This window comes from Papio anubis, chromosome 15 (assembly GCF_008728515.1).
Source record: "Papio anubis isolate 15944 chromosome 15, Panubis1.0, whole genome shotgun sequence".
Lineage (NCBI taxonomy): Eukaryota > Metazoa > Chordata > Mammalia > Primates > Cercopithecidae > Papio > Papio anubis.
In genome coordinates, this window is record NC_044990.1 from 52970457 (window position 1) to 52995247 (window position 24791).

Consider the following 24791-nt stretch of genomic DNA (forward strand, 5'->3'; position numbering starts at 1 on the left):
CGTGATATTTTAAGAAAGGTTACAAATTTGTGTTAGGCTGCATTCAGAGCGGCCCTGGGTGGCGTGCTAAAACACCTCTCAGGCCCTGAGTAGGAAGTAGGCTAAGAAAACTTCATATTCTCTAGGATCCATTTTATATGAGCCCAAGAAGGGAGAAAGGAAAGGAAAAATATCTCCCTGAGGGTGGAGACAGAAGACACAGAGACCAAGAACCAAGCTGGATCCTCCAGGAGAGCAGAGTCTGGGCCTCGTGAAGGTAGGGTGCTCAAAAAACGTCTGCCTGGAAGGAATTCAGAATTTTTCAGGAACAGGGACTCCTGTTTCCTTTTTCAATTATGACATGTGTAAGTGCCAGATAACTTGTCATTTTAGTTGCTAGGTTTCCAAAGCTATGGGAACTACCTGTAGACTTGACATAGAGAGTACAGTATGCAGTAGGCCCTTTGTATCCAAGGATTCAACCAACTGTGGATAGAAAATATTTTTTAAAAACTCAATAAAAACAATATAACAATAAAAACTAATGTAAACAAAACAATATAGCATTAACTATTTACATAGTATTTACATTGTATTAGGTGTTGTAAGTAATATAAAAATGATTTAAAATATATGGAAGGATATGTATAAGTTATGTGCAGATACTGCACCATTTTATATCAGCGATTTGAGCATCTGTGGATTGGATATCTATGGGGGTCCTGGAACCAAACCCCCATGGATACGGAGGGACAATTGTATCACTCAGAGATTCTGGATTCTGGACTTTGAGCTCAGTGCCATGACTGAGGAAGACCGTGGGGTTTTCTCCCTTAGAGGGGAGGTAGGTATAATTGTCATACATATCTATACCACAGGGAGACTGCACTGAATATTTGGAGAAACAAAAGGGTAAATTGTGGCAGATACTACCAGTCCTTAGCAATATTTCCAGTTCTCCTTTTTCACTCCTCTAGTCAGTAGGCTGGGGCTAGATGACTGGTCCCATAGCCTGACTGTGTCTATCAGGAGGCAATGCATTATTTTCCGGCCCAAAGTACATGAGAGCTGATGGACCCATTTCCCACATTCTCCTCCTCTTCCACAGTGAACCCAGAGCTTTGGGTTGAGATGGGGGTGCCATAAAATGGAAGTACTCTGAAAAACGGAGCTTAAAGGCTTTTAACAGGTAAACGTGCAGTCCAAATTCTTAATTTGTTCTTGTTGTTGTTGCTGTGGAGGGCATCTGTCCAAAAGCTTTCAGGACACACATAGACTTTACATGAGCAAGGAAAAAAATGTGTGTTTAGACACTGAGATGTTAGTGTTTTTGATAATATAACTGGATCTCATAGATACATTTATCTTAGACCATTCTGTGCTAAATACACACAAACATACATGCATACATATCTAATGCATTAGCTAAAAGAAAATACATTTCAACTTTTAAGCCAAGAAAGTGTAAGTAAATATTTAACTTATCTCAAGTGAAGACTTTACACATAATGTGGTGAAAACAACACAAGTGAAAAAGTAGATCTGATTACTTGCAAATAACACTTTTGAATATCAGAAATATCAACAACTAAATGAAAGTTAATGACATGCTGGGGAAAACATTTTTTGCAATAGAGGGTTTATGTCCTAATATATAAGAGGCCCTTAAAAATGAGTATCTTAAAATATCGGCATCACACACACACACACACACACACACACACACACACACACAAAGACAAATAATATAAACGTAATTCTTCCAATTTATGAAAACAGAAATACAGACAGATACCTTCCAAAGCCATCAGAATCTGAACCAGTGAAGAGGAGCACGTTGGCTTTCCTGCCCAATTAACAGTCATAGAAGATCGCCTGAACTGCCCCTGGGGTGTGGATATGCACCCTGAAAATATTTGACATACCAGAGCATACTTGGATGTGTATATACATATTTGTGAGAAATGTGAAAATAAATTGTTTTAGATTTTAATATTTTTCTTTATGTCTAACTTTCTTTAAGCATCAATGAGTTTTAAAAATGTAAAAATATTATAAATATTTTTGTGAGGCAAGAGGAATATTGTTGGGTCTTCTAGTTACAAACCACAGGATCCTAGAGATAACAATGAACACTCCCAAAAGCTCCCATTTAGGAAGTTTTTGGTTGATGGCATGACCCTTGAAGGGATCTGACCTCCTGAGAGAGTGACTCATAAATAATTACTATTTTTTATGATACAAATATTTTTGAAGAACAGCTAAAGTCTTCATTAAAATGGCATTATGCTCCTATGAGATTTCCCCATTCCCTAAGATTAATATCACAGTTGAGGAGACCTGAGTGTTTTTTTTTTACCTTACAATTGTACATGAGTAATTATTTTGTGCAGTGCCATAGGTTAAATGCTATCATGAAATTCACTGTCCTCCCGATTGCCATTTCTGTCACTTAAGTCAATGGAAGTCCACAAAAATACAGTATGACTCAGAATATTGGAGCTGTGGCTAAGCAAGAAAAGTTCATTCAAAATTGATTTTCTTTCAGGAATCCTTGATATTCTTCATTCCAATTGTTCACCTCTACTGTAGGGCTCAGTAAACACTTAAGGAAGTTGCCGTGCACTGCAGCCTGCCGGAGACATGAAGGAATGTACAGGAGGATAATCGCAACATCATCAACTCAATTCTCCAAGGTAGCTGGCCAATAATGCTGTTCTAATTGAATAACTTATCCACAGCTATTTCCCCTGGGAAAGCCGAAGGCTCAGCCTCGGAAAGAGGCAGATGGTGCCGCATATACAATGAAACCTGTAATTTTCTCTTGCCATTGGACATGTTAACAGTGGGCTGTTTCTGCTTATTCCTTAGTATTTTATTTTAATAGTCCCTTCCCAAATTATAATGTACGATGAAGCAGCCAAAGACAGATTCAGTGATACATATCATATTTAATTTATCATACCTCTAGCTCACTGAACAACTCACTTGGTAGTCAGCAGCAGTATATGTCAGGGACAGGTGCAAGCTGAAAAGAAAGCGACAGAAAAGGACCCAATTAAAACCAAAAGGGGAGATGAGTCTTCAGGGTGACATGGCATTCACTAGCAGCAAAGTGTGCAGTATCAAATGCATTCTAATTCTGATTTTTTTTTAACAGTAATTTGCCATGGGACAGGCACACCCCACGTATTTGGGAAGACAATGGGAAGGTTCTGTTTTCTGCTCCAAGACTGATTCAACCAGTTGGATCTGGAAGGGGATAAAGGGCTGTGTGGCTGCTTGATTTTCATTGTCTAGTGGCAGCCAAAGTTGGAAAACAGAGAAGTGCAGACTTTAAAGGCAAACAGCGACAGTTCATCAGCGGTCTAACAACACGACAGATGACAGGCCCAGAGGCACACCCAGGGCCGCCAGCCCATCAGCCTGTGCAGGATGTCAGAGAGCAGCTGCAGCAATGGAAGAAGATCATCCAGACTTGAATGTTTGGGCCTTGCTAAGACCATAGAGTCTTTATGCTTTGGAAACAGTCCTCCATACAGAGACCCCTTCCTAGAAAAGAGTGGAAGGAAACCAAGGTAGAATGGACACAAGAGAAAGGAGACCATGCTAATACTCTTGTGCAATGCTTCTTGGGCAGGAATTATGTCATAAAGAATGTTCCATTCTGCAAAGCCATGTCTCTCTCTCTGTGGTTTGCCTCAGAGGAGGGGCCTTTCATAGCTGTAGTGAGTAAGGGGGACCTCGCTGATGTTCATCAGATATGCCAAGGCACAGGAAGAAAGCATTGAGGTCACAGGGCAGCTCAGGTCCGCCTGTGGTAATTGAAAACGGGTGATGAGATGGGGTTGATTTTAGTTTGGAAAAGTAAATTAGTGCTGCACCACTCGGACATGGCTAATTCAGGAAGCCTCTGGCTTGTATGAGACACCCAACATGCCTTTCAGAAAGAAATGACACAACAATTAATGTGTCAAGTAATAATGTGCCACTCGAAGAAAGATAATTGTACCCAGCGTCAGGTAGTTATTAGGTCAGAACGAATGCTCATCCTTTCAAAGGCAACAGCGTCTATTCACTCTGGCATCCTACTGTAAGTACAGTATTGTGTTCATAATCACACAGACTGAAACCAGGGACACTGGGTTTTATCTGATTTTTCTACATTTGGAATTCCCTAAACAGCAAACTCAGTCATGTGAAACACAAATGAGTGTGATGAAAGACAGATTGTTATACTGGAGAAGAGGCTTTCTGTGCTTTTCACATAATATAGAGCATGGGGACTGTTCCCAAGAAGGTTTAAGCATATGTAACAAAAACTATCAGACCTGAGTTTGCTCATGTGTGAATGATAGTCTTTCCTTCTGGTGATTTAATGCATGAGGACATCAATCAGTCACATCATGGCCTCAGAAGTCCTTGTTCAATTTCTGGTGCCATAACTTACTTGATGTGGGATCTGGACAAGTCATTTAACCTCACTGCGATTCTGTTTCCTCATTTGAAAAGCAGAAATAGAAGAGCCTGCTGTATATTTAGCTCCACATCTGTTGGGAGGTCAAAGAAGAAAGGATATGAAAAGATGTTTGTAAATACAAAGAACCATGTAAATATAAGACATTATTTTATTAATGCTCCAGATCAATGGATGTTTAGTGAATGATAAAATGTGATATCTTTTGAACAGACAGTTTTACTTAAGAAAAACTAGGCAATGGCTTCTGTCTTTACAAATGAAAACCTTCATAATAAATGGGGGCTCTCAAGACCACCTGCCCAAAACTGAACTAAATCCTCATTTCATTCAACCAAGAATGGGGAACTGAAATACATGATGATTATATATGCATATGCTTCTGTTTCATCCACTCAGGCATGCTTGTGATGGGATATGAAAAATTAGCCATCTTTAGAAGGAGAGAAACACTGGGTTCGGGGGTATTTCTTCTGTACAGGCAATTGGCCTGGTTATTGTCTAAAGGTATTTAAAATTAATAGAATGCAATTTTATGCTATATAAAATATTCAAAGCAAAGCTATTTTAAGGTATAGCTTCTATACCTTGTCCTCCCATGAAGATGCATTCTCAACTGATATCTTGACTATATGGACAACAAATCATAAAAGAAAAATGTACAGTGTGGTGTTTGACCTTCAGTAGCTTATGATAGACATTCATACCTGTAAAGAGATCTTGTTAGGGGAAACAAACTAATATATAACAAACAGATAATTAAAGTAAGCAGCACTGAGACAGAGAAGAGTTGGTGACTTAGCCTGCTGAAGATAGACACTTTGCTAATTTGGATTAAAGAATATAGGTATGTCTGCTCCAATATCATATAAATGCCAAAAAACTCTTGCATTCTGCAAAAGACTACCTAAAAACAAGCAGAGCTGACAGGCAAAATAAGATTGGCGGTGTGAGCCCCACTTGAAATCTTTGTATAATTCTATCTTGAAAGTATTATTCCATTATTTCCATCTTTAGATAATTAATTGAAGTAAATCACTAAATCCAGTCCACTTCAAGAAGAAAGGGAATAAGAATTTGGGGGCTATCTTTGAAGCCATCACAGGCTATCTCTTAGAGATAAAGGAGTGTTTAAGGAAGAGAAGACAACATAGTTGGAGAGGCCCAAGAGTTGGTTCTTGGGATCATTTGATAATGGCAGCCACAGAGTGAGGCAGTGGCAATAATAATGAACAATCCAGCATAAGCCCTGTCCTCCCTTCCTGGAGGACGGAGGGAGGTGTTGGCAGTGGTCTTAGGTTTTAAGTGTGAAAATAAGTAATTCAAAGTCTAAGCCGTTGGAATTATAAATTATTTTGAGCCTTAAAGGAATGTGATTACAAGGCCTGAGTTACATGGCAGGCAGCTGCAACCTAAGCACCTGTAATCTGTGTTCCTCTGATTATAGATTAGCCTTCTTCCTTACCTATGTTGTTTTGTAAAATGCTGTAAATGACTAAAGGGCACCAGGGAAGCCTCCTTCCCTCTTCACCGTTGATCTTCATTATAGATTAACTTCCCTCTTACCTTTCTCACACAAAGACCTCGTGGCTATCACATTGTCTTCAGATGAAATGTTAAATACACTTTTACAGTGGAAAACATGAAAGCCAACCCTACAGAAAAGAAAACAAACTAACTAAATTGTTGTAACTCATAAACCAGCCTTGCATATAAAATGTTATAATCTTACTAAACTTCTTTGTTTTCTGCCTGTATAAGCAAGAACTTAACTTTTGTCTTTGGGGCACTGACCTCATTTATCTGAAGTCTGTGTCTCCTGGATGGCAATTCCCAGGTTTTCAGTCAAATAAACTTTAAGATTCTAATCCTTTTGATTATTTCAGGTTGAGAGAAGCAACTTGGGAGACGCGGTGGTAGGTCAGAGTCTCTTGAATTGTTTGGTAATTCCTGGCCTAATTCTAAGGTATAAGCCAGCTGCTCTTTTGTCAAGTTATTCCCTAGAAAATGATCATTTTATTAAATATATGTGCCATTTTAAAATAGCAAATAATGATATGAAGGATGATTTTCTTACACCTGAGCATCTCTTTCAGGCTTTGTGGTACTCCTGCTTGCCACGAAAAACTATCCTAGAGAGTTATCCACTGTCCTGAGGTCCCTACATCATGTCTTCCTCCCAAGAATCATCCCCTATCCCCTGAGATTTTCACATTTCCTCCTACTCCTGGGGAGACCTTTGTAATATTCTGATCTCTTATTTCACCTCCACTGATTTTTATTTCCTCCACAATACCTTCATACATGTTCATAGGACCATGGACATATATATTGTACGTGAGTAATTCTTGGGATAATACCAATTCCAGGGCCCTACCCCAGACAATTAATTCAGAATCTCTGGTTATTCTAACGGGCAGCTAGAATTGAGAAACCCTAATCTCCAAAATCTCAATTTTAAGTATCCTATCCCCTAGCCATTACTTTCTACTCATTCTCATTCAAACACCCCCATCCCCATTTCAATTACTTTTTAACCTTATAATGACCTCTAATCCATTGAGACTTTGACAATTCATCTCTCTTCTCTTGTCCTCACCTTTTATGTACTACACTATAGTTCGACACTACATAGCCACTTCTATTCAGGGTTCATAATATCTTGGTCATTCTATTTATTATGCATGCCTCACAAAATTTCAACTTTGGTTAAATTAATTACCCACTTAGTTCATGTTGGCATTCAAGCAGCAGAATATTGCCAAGGAAAATCACAGAAGTATGTAGAATGGTCTTATTTCAAATTATTATCAAAAGTTCATATGGACCCTTGACATTGAGAGATAGTCTCTCTACACTTTCCTAGTTATATAACTTTCCTGATTCTTCTGGATGATGATGATATAACACTTCTGTAGCGGGTTGAATGGTGTCCTCCAAAACACGTCCAAGTCCTAACTCCCAGTACCTGTGAATTTGACCTTTTTGGAAAACAAGGTCTTTTTGCAGTTATAATTAAGGATCTCAGAATGAAATGATCCTGGATTTAGGGTATGCACTATATCCAATGACAGGTGACCTTATAAGACATAGGAAAGGAAAATTGGAAACACGGAGGCCCAGGAAAGAAGACTGCCGTGTGAAAACGAAAACAAATTAGAGTTACGTTGCCACAAACCAAGGGATGCCAGGAGCTATCAAAGACTGGGATAGACAAGAGACGATTCTTTCACAGAGTCTTCAGAGGAGGCGTGGCCCTTCCAACACCTTGATTTTGGACTTCTGACTTCTAGAATTGTCACAGAATAAATTTCAGTTGCTTTTAGCCTCTCAATTTGTGGTAATTTGCTATGGTGGTAGGAAACAAATACAACTTTTCATCTCAAAACTCCAATCGCTTCTCTTTCTCTCACTCCCCACCTTTGCCCCCACTCCCTGGATGAGTTGTATTTATTAATAAAATAGATGCAATCCGATGAAAACAATCTCTTGTTCCCATCACTCCCATATACCCACCTTCATTTGTATACACCATCTGCCTTTTCTTGCCTTGGGGTTCCTTTTCTGTCAAAGGACCCCTGTCCACTAATCTTTTTTATTCAACTATTATTGGGTGCAAAAGTAATTGGTTTTTGCCACTGAAAGGAAAGGCAAAACTACAATTACTTTTGCACCAACCTAATAATGTATGCCCAGTTACCCCCTCCTCTGTCCTGTACTATCATCAGTTGTCTACTAGAATCATTTCTATTGACTTAAAAACATGCTTTGATATTGTCTGTCTTAAAAGTGTGTGTGTGTGTGTGTGTGTGTGTTTGTACATGTACATGCTTTCGACCTTGACTTCATACCCCTCTCCAAATACTGTTTACTTTCTCTGCTCCCCTGACAGTTCTACTCCTTAAAAGAACTGTTCATATTTATTATTTCTACTTTCTCACTTCCCCTTTTCTGCCCAATTTACTTTGATCAAGTTTTTCTTTCTACCACTTCACTGAAAGACCTCCTATAATGATCTCTAATGTCTTGCATTTTGCTAAACCCAATGACTAATTCTCTGTTTTCATTTTCCTCAAACTTGCAGCAGTTGACGTAGTTCTCCACTCGCTCCTGTCACTTCCTGCTTCAGGCATTTGTAAATCTTACCTGTTATTATTGCCATGACAAGTTGAAATAATTGGGGAATGACATTTTTTGAGGAGCTGGTAATTCTCACTCTTGTCTTTGTGCTTTTTGTTGTGTCTATTTAAAGCTTGATAGAGGGTTTGGGATTGATTATTTTGTTTTGCTTTTATTACAGTCATGTTCATGGACCAAATGTTCTGGGAACAAAAGGACATTTAGAGATGGCCTGGAAAGCCACAGTCTAAGACCAAAATAATTTAAGCAAAAATGGAATCTCTATTAGCAGGGGTTCACTGATAAGACATAAACATAAATTAAGATTGCTAAATGCTATAAATAAGCAAATTATCTGTACTTTTCATATCTGTCATGCTTGTTTTTCTGTTTTAGTGGCAGATAAAGAATGTAGAGAGATTCTGTGCAAGTTCCCGGAGTAAGATCCTAAGTTGGGAACACATAGCTTAGTATCCAGAACAGCGCTCACCTACGGGTGATTTTATGATGCCAGATGTGAGACTTAGGAGAGAATCTGGTTTAACATGAATGTTTCTAAGTATTGTCCTGAATATGGCAAATGAAGACTGGTAGGAATCCAGATTAGTACTCAAAGGGAGCAGGAGTAGAAGTGCTGCATGAAGGTGATTTGTGTCTTTGCTCATGAATATGAATTCTCCCCAGGGAGAGTTGGAAAAGGCTAAAGCAAATAATGAAGAAAGAAAAAGAGAGAGGGAGGACACAACAGCCACTGGCCACCAACAGACAGAGAAACCGGTGTTTAAATATCCCTGTTCCTTTTCCTCCCTGGAGGGATAATGTTCCCTGTATTTTCCCCACGGGGCTAATGGGATTCTCCAAGTGACCATTGTGGAGGCTGACTTAATCACACCCTCTTCCCCACTCCTTGCTCAAGTTCTTGTGTTTTCCAAATAACTTCATGCACACAAAGTCTTGTTTCAGGGTCTGTTATGGAGGAGTGAATACTGAAACCCCACCTAAATTGATGGATGTCCTGGTAGCAGGAGAGGGTATATATACATGCTATGGGTCAAAATTCAAATGTTAAAATTCTACCTTGCAGTACTTCAGAATGTGACCTTATTTGGAAATTGGGTTGTTTGCAGATGTAATTAGTTAAGATTAAAGCGGACCAATAATTCAATAAGACTGGAGTCCTTATAAAAAGGAGACTATTTGGACACAGACATAGACACTCGCACTGGAAGAATGCCATGTAAACACAAAGGCAGAGATCAGAGTTGTGATGTGTTGCATTGTATACCCCTACAATTTTCATGCTGAAGTCTTAACCTTTGAGGGGACTGTATTTGGAGATAGGTCCTACACTGAAGTATTGAAGGTTATATGAGTTCATAAGGGTAGGGCCCTAATCCCTAACTAATTACATCTGCAAACAACCGCATTTCCAAGTAAGATCACATTCTGAAGAACTGCAAGGTAGAATTTTAACATTTGAATTTTGACCCATAGCATCTCCTGGGACCCTCTCCTGGGACCAGGAGCTACTGGGACCAGGACATCTGACAGTGTAGGTGATGTCTCAGTATTCACACCTCCTTAGTTCTTTTAAGGATCTGTGTCCTGAAAACAAGAGACACTATATAAAGGGCTCTCTCGCTTTCTCCCTCTCTCTCTCTCATTCCTTGCCCTACAACCATTCCACTACCATGTGAGGACACAATGAGATGGCAGTCATCCACAAGGAAGAATACAGCCCGCACCAGAACTGGAATCAACCCACAACTTGATCTTGAGACTTTTCAGTCTCCAGATCTGTGAGAAATTTGTTTCTGGGGTTTAAGTCACCCAGTCTGTAGTATTTTGTTCTGGCAGCTTGAGCTGACTAATGCAAGGGTGATGAGTCTACAAGCCAAGAAATGCTAAAGGTTGCCAGAAAACCACCAAAAGCTAGGAGACAGGCATAGTGCAGAGGTTGCTCATGGCCCTCAGAAGGAACCAACCTTGATGACATCTTGATCTTGGACTTCTAGCCTCAGAACTATGAGACAGTGCGTTTCTGTTGTTTCAGCCACCCGGTTTATGGAACTTTGTAAGAGCAGCCCTACTAAATTCACACAACACATAACTGAAGGGTCATGGTGGTGCACAGACCATAGACACTCTCTGTGGCCTTCAGCCCGACCGGGCCTGTATTTGAGTGCATATCTATAGGAAAGTCAGAAACTGGAGTCAGATCTGAAACCTATCCTGAGGACAGGATGTGTGTCTGTTGTAGCCTAGACTTTGGCTGTGGGTTTTCTTACAACATTACCCCTGTCCCCTCTTTTCATATGTGGGGCTTTTATCTTATTCCTTATTGCTTTCCTCTTTACTCCCTTAGCAATATAGTATATGGAAATAACAGGACTTTAGGAACTACAGCAAATTCCTATAAGTAAATCTTTGACTTTCTTAAAAAACATAGACATACATTTGATGCTTACCTTGAGTCTGATTTCCTTGACCTTCAAGGAGTCTGATTTCCTTGACCTTCACCAACTGAACTTTTAAAGAAAACCCTTTACACACAAAAATGAAATAAGTAAGTTAATTAAAATTTAATGAATATAAATAAATAATTTAGGTTCTGCAGCAGAAAAAGCCTTGGAATCGGCACCAGAATATTTGGATTCTAAGACTTACTTTGCTCTACCAGTTAAGTAAATTTCAGAAGTCAGTCTACTTTTCTTAGAGCCTCATTTCTTCATCTATACAATGATGAAATAGGGCTTGGTTACCTCTAAAGCACATAGGCTTTTTACATCTCCAGTATTCCTGATTTCTGTGATTCATTCTCACCTGTGCCAGGCTTTGCTCCTGGCAGGAATGGGGACCATGAAACTGATGAAGTCATGGAGTAAAACCAGGTGGGGATGGAAATCTCTGGCTCTCCTGCCTAGTTCACATGCCAGGTCCAACCAACATAAATGCATTTGCCAGTAACGACCTTGTGGAGAGCTTTCAAATGCTGAACATTTACACTCATAGATTCTTCTCATTATTATTTTCAGCCTGACTGCACGTTTTGTTTCAATTTGTTTTAAAAATTGTTTTGGAACACTTTCTATTACTAGAAACTTTGACAGTATTGGCAATCATGGTAACATTCTCTCCCACACTGATTTAATGTGGAGTTAGCCTCTTTCCAGAGCATTTACCTAGTGCAGATGTGTGAGCTCTGTTTTTCTCTGATTCCAAAATCAGTTTTTCTCCCCTTAGATGCAATGGCCTAAAGAACTGGTTGGGATTTGAATAGTCTGTCTTCTAAGGTTCTTTGACTCTATGATCATTAAAAATAATTATGAAATAAAATTGTATGTTCATTGTAATTCCATAAAAACATAGTCTGTCATCATTGTTAGATTTGTCAGCATTAGAATTGAGAGAAGTAGATCAAACCAATGTCATTTCAGAGACTTCATGAATGATGTGGAGTTGGTTTGGGTCTTAAATGGGTTTTCTAATTAAGGACAGTAATGAAGGAAGGCATTTCTGAAGAACCAATGTGAGCACAAATGAAATGAGAAAGGTACGGGCCATATTCCAGGGCATATCCAGCTCTCTACTTTGGGCCAGATTAAAAAGGACTTTAAAGTAACTATTTAATGGGTTTTCTTTTAGAATTATGTAAATGTTTTGGAACTAGAGTAGAGGTGCTGTTTGTATACCACTGTGAATATACTAAATGCCATGGAGTTGTTCATTTTAAAATAATACTTTTATGTTTTGTGAATCATACTTCAAAAAAAAAAAGAAAATTTAAAAAAAGCAAGAAGGACTTCAAAGGCAAGTCCTATATGTGTTTCTGCTTAATCTGACAAGCAATGTGAGCCCTGTGAAATCTATGGAAGCTGAGAAGTCACATGATAAAAAAACAAAGAAAACGGTAACAGTTTAGGCGACGAATTGAATAGGGAGATACATGAGGTGGAGAGATCAGCTATATGGTTATTAAAATAGTCTACCTGGTAGCTTAAAACTCAGGGTTATCTTTTCTTTGAACATGTTTTTGTGCAAATTTCTAGACATACATGAAGTTACAGAAAACAGTTTAATAAATTGCATGTACATATCACTCAGCTTCAAATAATTTTTAACATTTTCCTAAGCTGATTCCCTCCCACTCCTCTATCCTGCCCCCAACTCACCTCCACACACATTTTGCTTCACTTTATTCCCTGGAGTACTTTAAGGCAAACTCTAGACATCCTATCATTTCATCAGAAACAAACAAAAAACAAAACTTGAGAATACATGTTAAACTTAGAAGGATATTTTTCTTTCTCCTTCTTCTTCTTCCTATTATGATACAGTACACCTAAGAGAAATATGGGCCAATTTTAATACCATCCAATGTTTTCCTGATTGTATCAAAGATAAATCTTAACAGTCAGGTTGTTCTAGTTAGATCTAAATGAGGACCATATATTGTATTTAGTCATTATATTTCCTAATTTTTTTTTTAATCCTACAAATAGCATCCTGATCTTATTTTGTGTATGCCATTGATTCGTTGGAGAAAATGTATCATCCATCTTGCTGAATCCTCCACGTTCTGAGTGTGGCTGCTTGCTGCTAGAGGATTTCATCTTGGACCAGTGGAAACCATCTTCACGTTGGATCTTGTTTCCTATTGATGTGCAAGTGGTATTGAGAGACAATGATCAAGGATCTGGAGTGCTCATTGTTATTGCTTGTCAATATTCCTAGGCATTTTTAAGAAAATAGAGCTAAATATACATGCGTATACAAGGAAAAAAATGAGCTTCTAGTGATATTTATAATCAAATTTAAGATAGCATTGTTTTACTTAATTTTGTTCATTGAATGAACAATGATTGAATGAACAATAATATTGTTCATTGAATAATAATATTATCTCTTGTAATGAAAAATAGTAGTTTCTAATTTAATTAATGAACTTATTCATAAAATAGTTTTAAAATAGGTATTAATATAATATCCCTACTAACAATAAGACTACTGAAGGTAGCTTGCATTTTCATTGTCAGGAGCCATTTTTGATGTCCCATTTTTCAAATTACTCACATCAGTGGTATGCGAATTTCTTTTGATTTTGTTTGTTATCAATTCTTCTGGATCAGATTATTTCAATGTTCTCATAATCTGTCTCTCTCCATCCCAATCTCCCCTTCCAAGATATTTTCTAGATTTCTGCCAGAGGTATATTTCTAAAGCACATATTTGATTAAAATAAACAAGCAAAACCAAACCAAACTTCAACAGCATCTCATTATCTGCTCAATGAACTCCAGACTTCTTTCCCTGCAGGTTAAGGTCCTCCTCTGCAGGGTAAAGTGAAATCGTCACAGACTCCAGCTTTCAGAACTTCTCTTAAGACGTCTGCCCCTGTGGATACAGAACTCAGCACTGCTGTGCATCCACCATAGAATGTCCTATATATAGGAGAGACAGTAAAAGTTACCAATATCACAAGGCCTTGAGAAAATAACTTAAAAATATCTTGTTAGATGTAGCTCTCTTTCTTAAATCCTTGTCTCTTTTTGACTTTTCTTGATTTTTTTCCCTCCTTTGACCCTCTTTCCAAACATATTTAATCTCAGACTTCTCTGAATTTTTTTCTTGAATTTTTCAAAAATGGAAATGCATTTTTATCTCCTCCTTTATACAGAATAGTTCTTTCTCAGTTCACACCTCGACACTTATATCTGCAAATCTATTAATACATGTAATAAAACAATGATATTTCCCAATAGTAGGACTTATTATCCTTGCATTTTGGCAGACATATTTTATGACTTAAATACATCTTTTTTTTTTGCTTTTCACTCACCCTTCTATAACTTCTTTATATTTTATATAGCTAGTTGCTCAGATATGAAAGTGTCATCTTTATTTTATTTTTTTTAAACACAGGTTTATCCCAAACTGCCTTGCCTGTGTTTTATTCTAAGATTATCCCACATTCTGGTGAGGCAAACTCATTTACTTTTTTCATTTTACTTCTATGAGATTAAAACTTGCCTAATCGGATTGCATTTTCCCATCATTTCCACCAACTGAAATCTCAATCAATGATTCAAAATTCTGCTTATATGCCATCCTCTTCATGAATTTTTTCCTGTTCTGATTTCAACCTAGTATTGTCTTCAGAGAATTCCAGAAGAGTTCATCTATGCTCCACTTAGGTCATTTACATTATTGTGTCTTGAATTATATTTGTCTATGTCCACATATGTCTCCATTTTGAGGGTACATTTGGCCCTGGGGAAGACTTAATTTTATTCACATTAAGGTTATCTAGCAACTTAATAAATTATATGTTGAAACACAGAATGCAACTTACTGTTACCCAGATTTAGATAACCAAATATCATCTATATTCCCATTATGTCTTTTGAAATTCAATAATGACCTATTTAAAGGATAATATAAAAGGACAGGAAACTTTTCTGAGAACACAATGTATTTTATAAATATTTTATAGATCCTCTTTCTAGAAAAACAGCATATTTCCCACATTTTACAGTCAATTGCAAGGTTGCACTTGTTTCCTTTTGGTACCTCGGTGGAGCTAGAGAACTACTGTTCCCCATGGTATTTCTATTTCTATGTCTGGGCTGTTTAACTCATCCCCATGTTCTGCCTATTTAATCGTTCCTCCATTTGTAATTAGTGTGACTAGTGACAGTTCCCAAAGATAATTCCATTATAAAAGGAGAGTTTATGTATTGGAAAAATGAGTTCCACCCAACAAACTACAGATATGCATTATAGAACTGAATCTTACTGAATCCTCACTGATGTGTATGTATGGGTATGTGTGAATGGTGCACTGCTAGGTATTGTCATTCGTGTCAGGTACTGAGAGACAAATAAAAGAAAGCAGAACCAGTTGGTACCTGAGAAAGTGTGGGTTATGTGCAGATGTGCAAAAAAAACCATGCCTAAAATAAACTGTTAATAAATGTAATTATTCCACTGTTTCCCCTTCTATGTCTTCTCCTCAGGGAACTATGAAAAAGCCAGATGCTGATCTGGGAAATGTCCCAGAATTATTCTTTTGAAAAATATTAACACTCCATTACAAAAGGTCTTACGGGGAATTATATTGAAACTCAGTTCCTGATGTCTATAAATGTTTAGAAGCAGCAACATATTGGAACAAACTTGCGATTTTAGGGTGAGCATTATGCAATTGATTAGGAAAAAGGTGAGCTTTGAAATTGTCTTTAAGTATAATTCTACTTCCAATGGCACAGATAGGCCTCTTCCTGTGATTGAAGGGGTAAGCGCTTTCTGAAACCTCCCTCTCACTAGTTAAACATAAGAGAGGTGCTGTTGGTATAGTTCTTGGCATAGGGTAACTGCCCAAGTCACACTGCTCCTTCTGGGGCAGCTGGCACAGTTGGTAGTAAATGCCACTGTTGCTGCATACCTGAGATCCCATGCAAACTGTAGTACCATCTTCTCTATCTGCTGGGCATTAGTGAATTCATAAATTTGATTTAATTCAAAAGTGTAGAAAAGAAGAGACCATTTCTCCTTTCTTGCTAAAGGTAGAAGAATTCCCCTGTGATTATAGTGCTATGATGGTGAAGGTGGGGCAGGAGTAATGCTGAAACACACCTGTTATTTTATGGAAGTTCAGCACTCAGTGCTTTTGTGATGGCAATTATAGCATATGGGTTAGTGCCTTGACATAGTAAGAACTGACAAATTTTGGGGGGATTAGAAGATTGTTTTGAAGTTTGAATGAAAATCGCTGCTTACAAAATGGAATAAAATGGTAACATCAAGCTTCAGTGCCAGGGGAGATCTTGGAGTGGAATTTTTAAAGTAACAGGACAGAGACTTCTGGTGACAGTGGCCCTATGCACACAGGAGCCAGACCTGTGCTGTACAGTAAAGGAATTTACAGTATGGTTTAACTCCACACTAAAGGATCAAAACATAAGGGGTAGGCATTATGATATGTCTACAAGGTGGGATGGGATGATATGTCTAACTCTGTTTTCCATTATGCAAAGGAAACATATCCATGGAAAGAACATTATGAAAACAGTAAGAAAGCTGGAATAATGTTCATGCAAAATGAACCACCTGGTTCTTATTAAGAACTACCCACCCACTAAATTACCTTGGGTTCTATATAGTAGAGTTGGCTTGCAGGACAAACATAGTTCCTTAGATATGTTTATAAAAATGTATCATTTGGATGAAGAAAAAATTAAATATTCAAACGTATGAGTGATTTCAATCTGAAAAACACGAAGGCTGTTTTTGTCATGGGGTGATTTAAACTATAGCTGACCCAGAGCCATTCTTAAAAGTATGTGGTGAAGGAGGCCAATCCTGATTAGTTAATTAGACAGGGGATAACAACAGAAGAAAATTGTGTACTAAAAAAAATCAAGCTTAGAGGGAGACATTTTTAACTACTGTATAACCACTCCTATTTAGCAAAAAAGAAGAATTTTAACTTCAGGAGGATATGCACTAGATGCCAGAATGAACCACAAGAAATTTCCCTAGTGAACAAACTTAAGACTGAGAGAAAAGATAAGAAAGTTATGGTTCCTCTGAATTATCAGCTCAAATCTTTTTAATTTTCCCAAATTGGAAATATTTGTATACTGTTGGGATGTTGGGCTAACATTCCCTGAGTTTGCCCTTTTTATGCTTCTAAATAATTGGTTGTTCTAGAGTTTGCCATGCAATAGTGCATTAAATTTGCTTGTACATCTTCTTTGTTCAAGAAGCCATCATGTGGTTAAACAAAGTGTCTGTCTGGATTTCTTTGTAACCCCAACACTGAGTTCAGTGACTGATATTTAAAGCTACAAAATAGATGGCAGAGGCCCAAATCCTTATAACACTACGATTGTAAGTCTAAGTAGGGCAAATACCCACAAATGTTCAAGTTATGACTTATTTTTTCCTTATTGGAATAAATTACAACAGATAATTGATTTTCAACAACAACTAAATATGTCAATTATATAATTTGCCAAATTTTCATTTGAAATCATTCATTCTGAGAAAATTCATAGGTCTCAAATGTGGATAAATGGAAGTATCTTAACTATGTGAGGTAGGAAGGAGACTTCAATGCTTTCTTGGGGGAGTCACATGGACTGTGGAAGATCGGGATGATAGCGTCATTACTAGGGCTCTGAGCAGGAAGAGCTGCTTTGGGAAGCTGAGAGGGTGTAGAGAACATCAACTGTTAGTTCAACTAATGCAGATTTTGACTGAGACTTTTGCGTTACGTCTTGGAAATAGTTAATAGCAGTTGGATATATGGAATCTGATAGTGGAGTAAAAGACATATTTAGAAACATAAATGAGGAAATTTTCACATAAGTTTGATATTTAAAGGCATGAGAGACTAAAATTATCCAGAGAAAGAATGTAAATAGTGAAGAGAAGAATACATGAGTATTAAAAAAAATCTCAAATTTCTTTGGTTGCTGAGGACAGGTACTGTGAGGATTAGAGGAAAGGAAAGGAGGAGGTGGCCATGACAAGGTGTAGACCATGGAGGTAGGAGGGTGGGAAGGTGTTGCCAGTGAGGAGGGCAACATGAGCATGATGAGGATGATGACTACATAAAAGTTACTATTTGGTAGGAACCATTCTGGCACGTCACTTGTATTGAGTCATTTCATGCTCAAAGCAACTTATCAAGTAAGCACTACTATTATCTACATTTTGCAGATGAGGGAACTGCAACTTGCCCAAAGTCATTCTGCTATTAATAAATAGGAGAGAATGCAGGACACAAATATATGCAGCCTAACCCTATAAAGTCAAGAGAGAGAACTTGGGACAAAACCGCAGGGCCATTGGCCCTTTCCAGGAGACAGAAAGTCACTAAATACCAATGTCAGGGCAAATACTTGTATCAGGGCCTGTCAGGGCATCTTTGTCAACATTCCAGCTAGTATGAGAATATGGTAGTGTTAATGCCATTGTATTCTAATCATTCAGATATATGCACGTTCCAGAGAAACACCATAAAATAAAATAACAGATTTCTGAGTTAGGCCACATGTGCTGTTTTAACCCGCAATAATAGCTTTAACGGCTAATTGTTAATTTCCACTTTTAATAGATCTACTTGCTGAGACCTTATTTCTTACTCCTCCCTTTCCTTAATGTATCCTCTCCTCTTTTCTTAATCCATACTCTGTGTGTGTGTGTTCCAGGTTTAAGAGCATGGGTCAGCCTAGTATTGTAACTACTAGACATACAATTATTTCCATGGATGATTCTACTGCATGAGGTGTGGTTAGGTGGGACTCTAAGTTCTTACTACAACCATATCAGACACTGGTGGACTAAGCCAAGGGAAGAAAGAAGAGCAAGGGTAGTAACTGTGTGCTTCCCCCAGCACATGCTGAGCAGGGCATGTGGTGACTCAGGGATTAAATCTCCCATCCAGAAACTGTGGGTTGCTCTGTCCTGGTTTCAGCATGTCAGCATTTTACGTATTCAGAACTTAGAAATCTTTTTTTGTTTGTTTTCTTTTGTTTTTGTTTTTTAACTCAGAAATATAAAGGGAACTTTTGAAAAACTTTCAAAAGTTTTTCAAATCATTGTTTCCTCCTTATTTTAAGCATTAAAAATATGCCTAAAAACCATTTCATTAGTGAAAGGAAGTTTAGAAGAAGGGAACAGAAAGAGCTAGATTCTTGTCCCCCTCACCCTTTGGCCAGTTAGAGAACAGATTAGATACATACCAAAATTATTTTAGTATTTAGGAAAATAGCCATATTGCATCTTCTAGGTAAATGTTGAGGTGGGCTCAAAATGGAGCTCTGCACAAAAGAGTCACATGTTGGGCGGAGTGTAAGCAATGATGCCCTGGTAGTAAAGTGACAAAGGACAAAGACTAGTCATTACTTAATCTAAAATTGAAGCTTAATGTCTTGATCATTTGCTTTTTGAGGGCAGGAGCCATGTCTGAATTACCTTTACATAACAGCGTCTACCAGCCTATTACAACTCTATAAAAAAGGCAGCCAGGTGCAGTGGCTTATGCCTATAATCCTGTGCTTTGGGAGGCCAAGGTATAAGGATCACTTGAGGCCAGGAGTTTGAGACCTGCCTAGGTAACCTAGTAAGACCCTGTCTCTACAAAAATTAAAAAATTTTCAAAATTAGGCTCCTGCGTGCCTGTAGTTCCAGCTACTGGAGAAGCTGGGGCGGGAGGAACAATTCTCCTTGTCAAAAACAAGCAGTCCTCGTCTCAACCACACCCTACCTTCATTTGGAGGCTTTCAAGGGCTCTATTATTAAAAGCTATGTAATGCAGCCCTACCTGGCATTCTCTGCAGAAAATTTAAAAGACACAGAAAGATGCAGCCTGTGATGAATCACCTCACCCTAACTTCCAGCTCAGCGAAGCCAGGTCTCTCTTGCCCCAGGCAAGGTGGTCTCCCTTCATCAGTACACTTCAGACTGAGGAACTACTGAGAATACAGGGAGGTGCATTGAATAACAGCAGGAAAATACTGAAAGCATAATTACGGAAAGGTTAAATGAATCTCTCTGTCTTTCTCTCTTTTTCTTTTTGTCTTCCCACCCTCAATGCTATAAAAGGTTGCATTTGGACCTAAAAAGTGCTCCCACGCCTTCAAACACAGTATGCTAAAGAGGCATTTGTTTCATCCACGAAGAACCCGAGCTCCGTGGAAAGGTTGCTCCCGTAACCACTTAACCTCTATTTGAAAAGAATCTTCAATGGCCAGAAACTCAGAAGTACCTAGAGTAATTGGGGCTGCAAGGAAAAGGATGATGAAACAAAAAGGATTCAAAGCTCTCAGCTGCCTTTCGAAGAAGATGACTATAGTTTTAAACGGAGGCTTTCTTATTTCCTTGCTAGTGTGGGTCAGCAAGGGATTATGCCAGCAAGATCCTTAAAGTCACTGGAGGTGCTTTTGGGGAAGAAAAGACGTCTGCTCACCCCCACCCCTTAGGGGATTTAGTTTAAGCCTTAGAAGGCATTTGTTTCTCTTGCTTCAAATATCGTCGTCTTCATTTTTAAAAAATCCTTTTAAAACGATGGTCTTGATTTGGATTGTTTGAGAATGTTCTTTTTCCATTTACTTTGCTACTTAAGGGATTGGGAGAGGCAGCTGTTCTGATGCACATTAGAAGAAAACCTTTTCCCAAATAGAAGAAACCAAGAAAGAAAAATAGTTAGGACTTCTTGACATTTTATGCTCTGATTGTTACATGGTGCAACTCGAAGAGGGACCTGCCCTATAAATATTTGTAGCTTATTTATATCCAGAATATATTGCCAAACTGTATAAATGAGGTAATAACATATAGGGAATGAGGTGACCGGTAAAATTTGCTCCACTAATTGGCGTTTAGAAAGAAAGCAGGATTAAAAGCAGGAAGAGACAGAAGTTTAGGCCTGAAGCAGTGCATTTATATCAGTGACAAAAATCAAACTTTACCTTTGGGTCGGGATTTGCACCTTACTAAATCCATATAAACCGTCTCTCAGAAGCCCGAACTCAGTTTGTATTTCGGCTTCACAGCTGGACGGATGGCAAGGAAACAGACAATATTCTGTCTGTGAATTTACTGTTTCTCACTAGGGAGGTGGAAAAGAATTTTGTTTTTTTCCGACAGAGGGATAATAATTCCTGGGGAACTGAAATGCAAACTTTATTGCAGTCTAATAAATGTTCTTTACTTTTCTGGTCTGGAACCGCAAGATCCCATTTGCTTTTTTATGTATGTTTTAAAAAGCATACACCTGTCTTTGGGGGAGTTAAAAATTAGGTGTATTGGGTACGTACTGTACCACTTCGCGTGTTGTACACATCATACATCTCACATTGAATTCTCCCAACAATCCTGATATTTATTTTATAGATTTTTATAAATGATAACATTTAGAGGCAGAGCAATTAATTAGCTTATCTCTGCTAGAATGCAGAGGCTAGAAAGCAATCTTAAGTTGGTCTGATCGCCAGATTCACGCTCATCTTCCCAAGCACAGAGTTCAAAGTCAACCATGAAGTATGATTTGAGCATCTCCAAGCTTTTCTCTTCTGGAATGTCTGCACCATGTTTTCTTTTTAATACTGTTCCCAGGCAGGCCCAGGCTGCTCTGTTAAGGGACCAGAAGCTTCTCTCAGCTCTATCTTTCCCTCTGCGTTTAGATGAGACCTGCTTTCTTCTCTCGCTGGTGATGATCTGGGCTTCTATGAGTGATCAACTCCAGGGGGCGCCGTGCACACAGCCTAAGGCGGCCTTGGTGGGGACAGTAAATCCTCCTTAGGCTTTTCTTTTAAATGGTTCCAATTTGTTGTTGTGATTGGGTCTTACGGATGTCAAATTTGAAGCCACTTTGTCACAAGGCCTTTTGCCTCCTCTTCAGGGTTATCAGTAATCTAATACTGTAATTCAACTCTTGGAAGGGAATGTAATGTGTATCAGGAGCTCCTGTTATAAAGAGGAAAATTCACCAATGGGGCAAGGTGGTGGAGGAATAAGGTTGTCTTTCACAGCTGGAAGAATTTTGTGTTGTTTGTGACTCTTTTCAGTATTTTTCTGTCTCCCTAGTGACATTGGTCAAGTCACACAAGCCCTAGGAAGCTTTTCCCCCTATATTTGTTCTGCCTATTCCCAGGCTTGTTTTGAGAACTAAACAAGATAATGGGTGTGTACAGATTCTGAAAACTAAAAGACACTCAAACAACTCTCTTATATTTGGTGTTCATATTTATATTTCAGAAGCATAGCTCTCATCATGTCATTTTTCTGCTTTCAGACCTTCAAAGATTCCTATTACCTGCAAAATACATTTAATGTTTGAACCTCATATCTGGTAGCCTGCTTCCTCTGGTCCCCTGATTTCTGATTGCTTCCTTTTATTCATCTGCTGTTCCACTCACTCCAAGCTATTGAGTGATCCTTCTACTTATCCTGAGTTTTCCTACCTCAGTGCCTTTGTTCATGCTGTTTTCTTCCTCTAAAGCAGCACTATTCAGGAGAACTTTCTGCAATGATAAAACTGATATGCACTCTCCAATACAGTAACCACTAGCCACACATGGCTATCAAGTACTTGAGTACTGACTAGTGTGACTGAAGAGGTGAATTTTTTATTCCACTTTAACCAATTTAAATTTAAATGGCCACATGGATAGTAGCTATCACGTTGCACACCACAGGCCTAGAATATTGTTCTTCACTATCATTTAATGTTCAAATAATACCCATTTATCATTATCCAGTACATAGGTCAGGTCATCCTAAAAGCCTCCATTTGTGCCCTTCCTTGGACATCTTCTGTTTAATTCTATCTTGGTATCTGTTTTGTAAGTTGCATTTTGAATTTGCTTCTATCTCATCTTCCCTATTAGGTGATAGAATCCTTCTGGTGGAATCTGATCTAGTCTAGCATTCCTACAACGTTGACACACAAAAAACATTTGGGGAGAGACAGACTATCATTGCCTGTCCCGAGTGACGATCACTCCATCACTCATTTACTCAACCAGCCCTGCCTCTTGTCTTCTCTGGGTGTTGTCAGGCCCATGTTAAATCAAAGAGTTCAGACAGTTAACCAAGGAGTTGCTGGGACACCGGATCTTCAGCCCACTGACACATCCTTTTGTTTTCCTAATGGTAGGTTGTTGGTACTTAAAATAAGCCTACACTCCCTGATCTCCTTGTAACAAACATTTCTGAAGACCAGTCCCCTGTTTTCTAGGCACAGAGGATGGAGAGACACAGAAAACCACTCCGCTTTGGAAGAGCTCCCAGCATCTCAACGAGAGGGAGGAGAGAGGCAGCTCAGAACCTCACATGCAAAACAAGGGTGGGTGGCATAACCTGCCCTGTCCCTCTGCCTCCCCAAACAAGAAAATCTCTTCCAGTCTTTTGAGGCGAGCCAGTCTCTCCAGGAGCTTCGGTCTGGAGCCGCATCAACCCAGGAGGAAGGGAAGATGACAAGCCCAGAGTGTAACTGTCCTTTCTTCCTAGCAACAACATTTGAAAGCATAGACCTTAGTCAGATGGGACGCATTTGGCAAATGTTCAGGTGCGCAGCATTTCAATTGATGAAATTTCTTTGTGGAACCCTGTTCCCAAGGGCAGGGAAAATTGGAGAGTGAACAATTAGATGCTGGCGCGGCCCGGAGAGGCTCACGGATGCCTGGCTGCGCGCCTCCGCGGGACGTCAGCGCCAGCGGCACGATCTGCTGCTGTCAGTATCAGTATCCGGCAGGAGCTCGCCCGGCCCGGCCCGGTCCCAGGCCGCGGAGGAGGGGGAGGGCGCGGCGCAGGAAGCTGAAGATAAGTCCCCAAATCGGGCTAAGCTGGGAGTGGGGACAGCGAGGGGGAGGGCCGGGAAGCAATGAAGTCAGAGGCACAGCAGCGACTGCAGCTGAATCAATTTGGAGATAAAAATAGTGCCTTGCCGCCCCTGCCTCTGCAGTGATTTCATAAAGGCCTCAGCTGCGTTGGAGAGAAAGCCAGCTTGTGTGTCCCTACCCCCTCTTCCAAACTGGTGAGATGAGCAAAACAGCAGCGACAAGGAGAGCCCAAATGCTCTTCATCTTCTCCCTCTGTCTCTTTGTTTTCCTATCTCCCACTCCCAAAGACCCCAGAAGCGCCCCTTGCTTCACCTGTTCTTCTTAATGGGATAATTAAAGATTAGGACAAAGAGATGAGACCTTCACAAGCTGAAAGAGATAGAGATTCCAGACAGTCATAATGAATTCAGATGGCACTTTCCCCTGACTTTCAACCCCTGAGACGTCAACTAGATGACTGACCACTCTAAAGCCTGAAGGTTAAAAATCCTGCAAGGATGGGTCCCAATAAGTCAGACCCACCTCCTATTTCCATATGGAAACATCTCTTCCTGAACCTTAAGAGAAAACAAAACCTGGGATTACCAATTAGTGTGTCTGTCCCAGGAGACACAGATTTAGGGCTTAGTTTCTGTGATGGATGCGAGAAACCTCGAATTGGATCTGAAAAGGACATGAAGTGAATAGAGGTTTGGCACTTCACAGAGTGATTATCCCTGCAGTGCAAGGAGGTAACCTTTCTGCTGCTACATCCTGACATTTGCATGGAGGCAAATGCATCACTGGTAATTGCACCTGAGTGTCAAAGCCACTTGATGTGTGTGTTCCGACCAAGGTATGAATGAGAACTTTAGCGCTAGGGA

General features: G+C 39.1%; 2 long non-coding RNA genes across 3 annotated transcripts in view; one reads left to right on the forward strand and one right to left on the reverse strand.

Moving 5' to 3' along the window:
- Nucleotides 1-757: 757 nt before the first annotated feature.
- On the forward strand, nt 758-4997 carry LOC101003711. 2 transcript variants are annotated; one of them, XR_162918.5, is made up of 3 exons: nt 758-823; nt 2572-2675; nt 3140-4997. It is a non-coding gene; the product is annotated as an uncharacterized LOC101003711 (long non-coding RNA). The 2 variants fall into 2 exon arrangements; XR_002518423.2 differs by having other exon boundaries at nt 763-823; nt 2528-2675.
- LOC103879322 overlaps nt 3105-24791 on the reverse strand; it is a 44395-nt gene continuing 22708 nt past the window's right edge. Inside the window, exons 2-4 of the long non-coding RNA XR_002518424.2 lie at nt 12748-14016; nt 11044-11118; nt 3105-4529 (exon numbers count right to left, since the gene is read on the reverse strand). This is a non-coding gene — a long non-coding RNA (uncharacterized LOC103879322). The remainder of the gene's footprint in view (nt 4530-11043; nt 11119-12747; nt 14017-24791) is intronic.